A 9,609-nucleotide genomic window follows, 5' to 3' on the forward strand; every position below is an offset into this window, starting at 1 on the left:
TACAAGCAGCTCCTGCAGCTCAATTCCAGAAAAATAAACGACCCAATCAAAAAATGGGCCAAAGAACTCAACAGACATTTCTCCAAAGAAGACATACAGATGGCTAACAAACACATGAAAAGATGCTCAACATCAGTCATTATCAGAGAAATGCAAATCAAAACCACAATGAGGTATCTTCTCACCCCGGTCAGAACGGCTGTTATCAAGAATTCTACAAACAGTAAATGCTGGAGAGAGTGTGGAGAAAAGGGAACCCTCTTACACTGTTGGTGGGAATGCAAACTAGTACAGCCACTATGGAGAACAGTGTGGAGATTCCTTAAAATATTGGAAATAGAACTGCCATATGACCCAGCAATCCCACTGTTGAGCATACACACCGAGGAAATCAGAATTGAAAGAGACACGTGTACCCCAATGTTCATCACAGCACTGTTTACAATAGCTAGGACATGGAACAACCTAGATGTCCATTGGCAGATGAATGGATAAGAAAGCTGTGGTACATATACACAATGGAATATTACTCAACTATTAAAAAGAATGCATTTGAATCAGTTCTAATGAGGTGGATGAAACTGGAACCTAATATACAGAGTGAAGTAAGTCAGAAAGAAAAACACCAATATGGTATATTAATGCATATATATGGAATTTAGAAAGATGGGCACGATGACCCTATATGTGAGATAGCAAAAGAGACACAGATGTAAAGAAGAGACTTTTGGACTCTGTGGGAGAAAACAAAGGTGGGATGATTTGAGAGAATAGCATTGAAACATGTATATTACCATATGTGAAATAGATCACCAGTCCAGGTTCAATGCATGAGACAGGGTGCTCAGGGCTGGTGCACTGGGATGACCCTGAGGGATGGGATAGGGAAGGAGGTGGGAGGGGTGTTCAGGATGGTGAACACATGTACACCCATGGCTGATTCATGTCAATGTATGGCAAAAACCACTATAATATTGTAAAGTAATTAGCCTCCAATTAAAATAAATTAAAATACATGTTAAAAAAGAGAGAGTATAAAACTAATTTCCTGTGATATTTTGTAGAGACTATGTTTAAAGGAAATAATAATTAGCTTAAGAAATCACCTATTAGGGAAGGATGACAGAACATCTTACTTTTCTCTGATGACCTCCAGAAAAGACAGAGTTCTTGCCAGTGTCTATTCTCTGATTCTCCCAGTGAGGCTAGGGGTTCTTGCTATCCTTTTATCTGTGGGAAGTGATGTACTAGTTGCATGGCAGCTGAGGAGAGGACTGAAACCTAGATTGGCAGTCACCAAAGCCATGATAGACACTTTAAAATAAATGTCTAGAGGGGTGGTAATTTTTTAAAAAGATTTCATGCAACCAGAGCCATTAAAAGGCCTTTGAAATCCTGCCTACCAACTGTTAATACCACTGGCTTTCTTCCTTAAGAGAACTTCAGAAAATTAAGGAGGTCTAAGCCACACTAAAATACTTTTGCAGCTTTACTTTCGGAAAAATCAATCTTGCTATAAACTTTCATGTTCCATGGGATGATCCAATCAATGATTTAATAACAACAGTAACAAAAACAGAGCAATAAGCTCTTCTAGAATGTTCAGAATCCAAGGAGTAATGGCATTCTGGCTTTGATGACTTCTGTTCTTGTTTACATAGCAAATGAGACTAGTATTAACAGCCTTTGGAAATATGCCCTTTCATATTTGACACTGATGTCATCTAGCTCAAATATTAATAAAAAAAAACTTTAAGAAAAGAGAATCTGTCTTCCCTAGAGGCTGTCATTTATTATTTTAACATTGAGATTCCCTTCACTGCCCTGCTGGATCTTTATGTCATAGTTACCCTGGCATATATCCAGCCCAATTAGTTGCCCTTTTATCAGCACTTTGGATGGATCCACAGTTGCCTCACTTAGAAATGGGATCACCAGGCCTCTCTGTGCCCTGATGCATTCCCCTCTGGTGCATTTGAATATCCTTTGCTAAATGGGACTTTGGTAAATGGAGACCAGAGACATCCTTCACCTGCTCACCACTGCCTGTGTATCTGGTCTCAAAAGCACCCTTGCAGAACACCATATACTGTAAAAATCAACCTAACATCTAAAATGTGTACATCCTTCTGCTGCTGCTGCTGCTGCTGCTGCTAAGTCGCTTCAGTCGTGTCCTACTCTATGCGACCCCATAGATGGCAGCCCACCAGGCTCCCCCATCCCTGGGATTCTCCATCCTTCAGTGCCTTATATATACTTTGTGTTTTTCCATTTGAAAAACAAATATGTTCTCAATGTCTATTACATAAGGAGGTATTAGTAAATTGAGATTTTCTTGCTAATGACTTGAATGTCCAAGGCAGGACCTTGCATATGGCAGTGGGAAACAGATGTGCTGATATGAATGAAATGATGATGCTGAACGATTTTCATCATTATTATTAGTCTTATGGTGGGTAATGTTTAGGATACTTGCCAAATTATAGAACTGTTTCCTTATCAGCTTTGTCCCAGTTTTATACCTTGTCACCTGAAATAGAATTCGTTTTTTTTAAAGACATGTCAAAATTTATTTGACAAGTGCTATATTGATAGGTGTTTTGGAGCAGAATTTCTAACATGTGCAAAAGGTACATACATGGAGGTGGATTAAGAAATAATTTGTTCAATCAAATGTCTAAATGCACTGTGATCAAGGCTTGGGATTTAAAAATAGTCATTTTTAGAATAGTCGCTTCAATTTACATCAAAGTAACATCTAAAGTTACATTAAGCCCTTGGCAGCATTGCCATCTCTTTTGAGGGCCTGCACTACAACCCTCACCCTTCCTCCCCTCCCCAAGCTATTAGATGCCAATATTCGACCGTGGACTGGCAAGAAGTTTGATGGCTGTGAGGCTGGGTATTGCAGCTCTTGGATTTGCAAGTTGTTATGTATTTCAGATCTGGAAACCTCTAGGACAAGTAATCACAGAAACTGCAAAGAAGATATCAACTCCTAGCTTTTCATCCTACTATAAAGGAGGATTTGAACAGAAAATGAGTAGGTGAGAAGTAAGTCTTATTTTGGGTTGCAAGCCTATCTGCCAGCAAGCCCAAGATTAGAGCAGTTCACAGGAGAAGCATGACTTTGAATCACCCAGATAAAGGTGGCTCTCCTTACTTAGCAACCAAAATTAATGAAGCAAAGCCTTACTAGAAGCAACCACCAAACACTGATTGATGCTCAAGGACCACTCTGAAGGAGAAAAAGGGGGGCTTCATAAAAAATGTCTTTTAAGTTAATCTAAACCATGGCCTTCATAATTTTCATATATATATGACCACAATCATTTCTTCTACTACTAAAATATATAATAATAAAAGATGAAAAATCTTTTTTGATGAACAATCAAAAAAATTACATTAAGCACATGACGCATCTGTTGCAGGAATTAAGAGAACACATAAAAAATGGCAATCTGTTGTCAACACGATGCAATGAAGTTTGCATGCCCTAAGTCTTGGATCGGGTCTTGGGTGCAAATGTTCTAGCCCAAGAGATCTTTGGCAAGTCACTAAATGTCTCTAAACCTCAATACCCTCATCTGTTAACCTCACAGGGCTGCTGTGAAGAGTAAATGTGACAATGAATTTGGAGACCACTTTGTCAGTGCTATTCCAAAGTTCTTATTTTAAACTTTATTGCTTTTAGAGCTACATGTGCTGGGTGCTGAGACATTTAAAAATTCTTCATCACATATGGTGGGCTTCAGAGAGCCCTGATTCATGTGATGCTAATTTGTAAATGGCAGCCACACCCAGATCTGGGGTTGTGTGGTAGTCTGTGACAAGAACTGTCTTCCCCATGAGCTGTAGCTGCTGCTGCTGCTGCTTTCTCTCTTCTTTCTTCCATTTCTCCCCAGAATTCCACCACCATCCCCCACCAGTAGCTGTGACAGTAAATTTGAGCACAAGGTAGATTAAATACACTTTTCTAGCTGGCTTATATAGTTAAGTGCCAAACATAATTAAGCTTCCATGTCAGAAAATCTTGCAATTTACAAAGGACTGACAAATACATTTTTGAAGACTGGTATATTTGGAAATTGAGGACTGCTCTGGCAATTTTTTTTTTTTTTAATGTGTAGACCTGGCATGATTTTTCTCTAACTTAGATAAGGGACATTTGCAGGTAAAGACAATACTCTAGCTAATGTTTAATGTTTAGGAGCATGTGGTAAAGTTATGAGCTCTGATTTTTCTTTACATGTCTATAGCCAAAACTTAACCAAATTAGGAATGGAGCTTCCTTAATCTGATCAAAATTATCTACAAGCCACTTACAGGTAAATATGGTGAAATATTGGGCTTCCCAGGTGGCTCAGATGGTAAAGTATCTACCTGCAATGCAAGGGACCTGGGTTCGATCCCTGGAGAAGGGAATGGCTACCCACTCCAGTATTCTTGCCTGGAGAATCACAGGGACAGAAGAGCCTGGTGGGCTACAGTCCATGGGATCACAAAGAGTCAGACACGACTGAGTGACTAACACTTTACTTTACCTATGGTGATATACTGAACATATTCTCCTAAGTTGAGAACAAGACAAGGATGTCCACCCACATCACATCTATACAACTGGAGGTCCCAAACAGTAGGGAAAATCAAAAGTAAAGGCAAGCTACAAAAATGAGACACAAAAAGCTAGAATTGTCTTTGTTTGTACATGGTTATTATGTACATAGAAAATTCAGTGTAATTCACATAATTAAACTTTCTAAGATGATGAAAATATTATATATTATACACAACAAAAATCTATATTTTGACCTAGGTGGTGATTACATAGGTATATACTCATGTAAAACTACTCAGCTGTACACTTAAGATTTATGAGTTTTACTTTACATAAATTGTACCTCAAAATAAACTATAAAGCTTTAAAATAATTTCCATCTCTATATAACCATTGATGATTTTAAAACATGCCTGCAAATTATGACATCTGTCCCCTCAAAATATACAGCTAAATTCCCATCCCCTTGAATGCTGGCTGGACATAGTGACTTATTTCTAATGAATAGAAGTGATGTTATGTGACTGTTGAGACTGGGCCATAAATAGGATATAACCTCCACCTCTCTCATCACATTTGCTCTGTGGGAAGCCAGCCATCATGTCATGGAGATATTCAATCAGCTTTGTGGAGAAGCCCATATGGTAGAGAACTAGGTACCATCTAGGTAGAGGCTAGGTACCAACAACCAGTACCTGCTGCCAGCCACATGAATTGGCCAATATGCATGTTGGTTTTCCAGCTCATCAAGCTATCTGATCCTGACAGCCCTTGCCTACTACAACCTTGTGAGAGACAGAGAGCCAAAACCACCCTAAGTTCTTTTACCTCAAATAAACTGTAAGAGATAATAGATATTTATTATTAAGTCAGTAAGTTTTGGAGTAATTACATAGTAATAGATAATATATGTGTTCAGGGCCAATGATTATGTTTCAGTAGGGTACTTCATGATTATAAATGATTGAAATGTTTGAGATTCTTTATATCTTATATTCTAAACTGTAAAACTTGTTTTAAGTGCTATATATAAGGTATTACTTAATATAAATATGACTTTTCATACTGTTGATGGGGTTCTTGAGTCAAGGATACTGGAGTGGTTTGCCATTCCATTCTCCAGCGGATCGCATTTTGTCTTTTAGTAGAAAGTTGAGACCACTGAAGTAAGAGATGAAGGAACCCTGGAAAGATTTCTTTTTAAACAAAGGAGCTTTGGAATACCTAAGATGGAGATAGATAATAAAAGTTTGTGGGATGTGTGCATACATTGCTGAGTGAGTAGAGCTGAATTATTTACATTCTGCTCCAGTTAGATTTCATTTATTTATTTTTGGCTGTGCTGGCTCTTCATTGCTGTGTGTGGGCTTCCTGCAGTTGCAGCAAGCAGTGTCTACACTTAGCTTTCTCCCATTGTGGAACACGGGCTCTAGGGTGTGGGGTTTCAGTAGTTGTAGCACGTGTGTTCCATAGTTGTGGCTCTCGGGCTCTAGAGCACAGGCTCAGTAGTTGTGGCACACAGGCTTAGTTGCCACAAGGCATGTGAGATCTTCCCCAATCAGGGATTGAACCTGTGTCTCCTGCATTGGCAGGTGGATTCTTTACCACTAAGCATCAGGGAAGACCTCCAGTTAGATTTTTGACAGTTGATGCTAAAAAAATGAGCTGTGGCCAAGGGGAGAGGAGGTAAGGGTCATAGGGAGCTGTGGGGAACGTGTGGCAGAGGTGACAAAAGGCAGATTTATAGATATGAAGAAAGGAAAACCTAACTGGGAGATGGGAAATGCCAGACTGAGGGACATTTTTTGTCACTGGAAACTTTGGCTCAGTGGGGCCAAATATGAACATGGGTGGTGGTGGCAAGGGGACAAGTGTCTGAAGGTTTTGGTCCATGACCTCATGACAGGCGCCTCTCTCCCTTTCAACACCTCCTCAGCCAAAAGCCAACAGGGTTATCTAAGCATGCTCTGATCCTGCAGTGGGAGAATTATGCATTTTGTTCTCACTTTGATCCAAGAGATTAGTGTGTTTTTCACCATGTTCTCTATGAAGAGGGTGGGAACAGGTAAGATTTAGAGGAAAACCAGCAGGCCCAGCCTATCCGAGGCTGTGCTTGGAGGCAGACGGCATTAAGTGAAACTTTGCAGAATGCCAGGACAGGAAACAGCTTCAAGCCTGGACACAGTGGAACGAGAGCCTGGGGATAACTCATGGACCCAGAATTTTTAGGGTTTTGTGTGTTAACAAGCAGTCTTGATCATCATGTGATACCTCTAGACTTTTGATCAGCCAGTGAATCAAACACACTTATTGAATAACCACACAGTATGCAATTAAAGTGGTAAGTTAAGTGAGCACATTGTTGTTGTTCAGTCACTGTCATGACTGACTCTTTGCAACCCCATGGACTGTAGCATGCCAGGCTTCTCTGTCCTTCACTATCTCTCAGAGTTTGCCCAAACTCATGTCCACTGAGTCAGTGATGTCATCCAATCATCTCATCCTCTGTCACTCCTTTCTCCTCTTGCCCTCAATCTTTCTGAGCATCATGGTCTTTTCCAATGAATCAGCTCTTCATTAAAGGGCCTTATAAGCACAGGCCACATTTCTTTCTACTTTCTATGAATTCACCCATAGTGCAAAGTGGCCAGAGGAATTTATTTATACTATTTCTAGGATGCTGTTGGCATTGACCTTGCCTTTGAAAAAAATGTGGTAGTTATTGACATATTGAGCAAAGTAGAGTTAATAAAGTAAGGGTTTAGGCATCAAAACTACATGCTAAATCTGACCTGGCTACTGGCTGAGGGATGTTGGACTAGTTGTTTGACCTCTGAATGTTTTCCTCTCATCTTTAAACTGAAGATGCTGTTGTTGATGTTGCTCCCTAAGAGCTCCTGATGTTATGAACAACCCATAAAGTGTGAAGTCATGTTCATGTCAGCTGTTCTTTCTATAATTCAGGGCTGTCATCCTTGGTCTCATGAAATCTCAAATCTATCCCAATCTGGCCCATTGCAGGGCTTCTTGAAGTCAGGAATGACAAGTTCTCCATGAACTTGATGGGTGCAGACATACCTCAGGTTCCAGGGAGAGCCACGTCCAGACCCCACTATCAGCCCCAATGAGAGGTGGGGACTTCTCTGCAGATGTGGTGGGGCAGCATCATGATGGGTATCTTTCAGGCTTTGGCAAAATAAGCTATAGTTTACATTAGTTTCTGTAAATTACAAACTCCTTCAGAGGTCTTACTGTAGATTCAATAAGTGTGAAATCTTGATGAATAGAATCAAAGTAAAACCTACTGTTTAAAGAATATCATATAATATTGCCTATATGTGGACTCTTAAAAGAAATAGTATAAATGAACTTATTTACAATATCAGTTCAGTTCAGTTCAGTCAGTCGTGTCTGACTCTTTGCGACCCCATGAATCGCGGTATGCCAGGCCTCCCTGTCCATCACCAACTCCTGGAGTTCACTCAGACTCACGTCCATCGAGTCAGTGATGCCATCCAACCATCTCATCCTCTGTCGTGCCCTTCTCCTCCTGCCCCCAATCCCTCCCAGCATCAGAGTCTTTTCCAATGAGTCAACTCTTCTCAGGAGGTGGCAAAGTACTGGAGCTTCAGCTTTAGCATCATTCCTTCCAAAGAAATCCCTGGGCTGATCTCCTTCAGAATGGACTGGTTGGATCTCCTTGCAGTCCAAGGGACTCTCAAGAGTCTTCTCCAACACCACAGTTCAAAAGCATCAATTCTTTGGCGCTCAGCCTTCTTCACAGTCCAACTCTCACATCCATACATGACCACAGGAAAAACCATAGCCTTGACTAGACGGACCTTAGTTGGCAAAGTAATGTACACACTGTTATATATAAAATAGATAACTAATAAGGACCTTCAATATAGAACAGGGAACTCTACTCAATACTCTATAATGACTTATATGGGGAAAAAATCTAAAAGAATGGATATATGTATATTTATAACTGATTCACTGTGCTGTACAACAGAAATGAACACAACATTGTAAGCCAACTCTACTCCAATAAAAATTAAAAAAAAATAAGGATCTCATAGAAAAATAGATACAATTATAAAACAGAAAAATAAATATAAATATTCAATTAATATAAAAAATAAAGGCTATCAGGTATTTTCCTCTTTTATGAGAGATAAAGTCTGGATTAATAAGTCTTCTCTTTGAAAAAAGGGGAAAAAAACACCCTTCATCAATGATTTAGTTTTTCAAAAGTCAAGTTCCTTCTCTGGAATGGAGTTCAAGGCAATGTAGAACTACAGAGTTTTCTATAATGTCAAAGATGGTCTTCACTGAAGGTAGAATTGCATTTCTTTGTTTATTCATTTAACTAGGATACACTGAGCTTCCATTGTGTACCTAGCATTCCTTTAGACAATGAGAACTGCCTTTAAGGAGTTCATATTTAATGAGAGAGAACAGACATCAATGGAACAAGCATAAAACTCACACTGGGTGCTGGGCAGTCAAGGGGATGTATGACTTGTGATGGACCTGGTCTTGAAAGGCTTCCCTGAATAAAAGCAGGAGGAGTCAAACTTTACAGTCAAAAGGGAGAAAGTGCTCACTTCAGCAGCACAGAGACTAAAATTGGAACAATACAATTAGCATGGCCTCTGTTAAAGGATGATATACAAATTTGTGAAGTGTTCTATATGTTTGCATAACAATGTGAAAGTGTTTAATGCTAATAAAGTATATACTTAAATTGATTAAAATGGTAAATTTTGTGTTAGGTATATTTTGCCACAGTATAAAAGGGGGTATGGTGTTGGGATGGTTCCATTGCAGACAGAGGACAGCAGGTACCAATGTCTTGTGGGAAGAGAGAGCATGGATGAGAGGAAAGCCAGCAGGGCTGGTTTGTCAAGATTTGGAGAATGTTTTACAGCCTGAGATGAGGCCGGGGTCACAGGCAGAGAAAAGGCCATAGAAAATCTAGATATTGATATTTGTCCAGAGATCAGTGGGATATTGTTGTTGAGCCTTCATCAGGACAGCAACAGAAA

The 9,609-nt window shown here is 39.7% G+C and overlaps 1 pseudogene; it reads left to right on the forward strand.

Moving 5' to 3' along the window:
* Positions 1 to 9,160: 9,160 nt before the first annotated feature.
* On the forward strand, positions 9,161 to 9,261 carry LOC120868004 (annotated as a pseudogene).
* Positions 9,262 to 9,609: the final 348 nt, after the last annotated feature.

The sequence above is a fragment of the Oryx dammah genome, unplaced genomic scaffold (assembly GCF_014754425.2).
Source record: "Oryx dammah isolate SB20612 unplaced genomic scaffold, SCBI_Odam_1.1 HiC_scaffold_1, whole genome shotgun sequence".
Classification (NCBI taxonomy): domain Eukaryota; kingdom Metazoa; phylum Chordata; class Mammalia; order Artiodactyla; family Bovidae; genus Oryx; species Oryx dammah.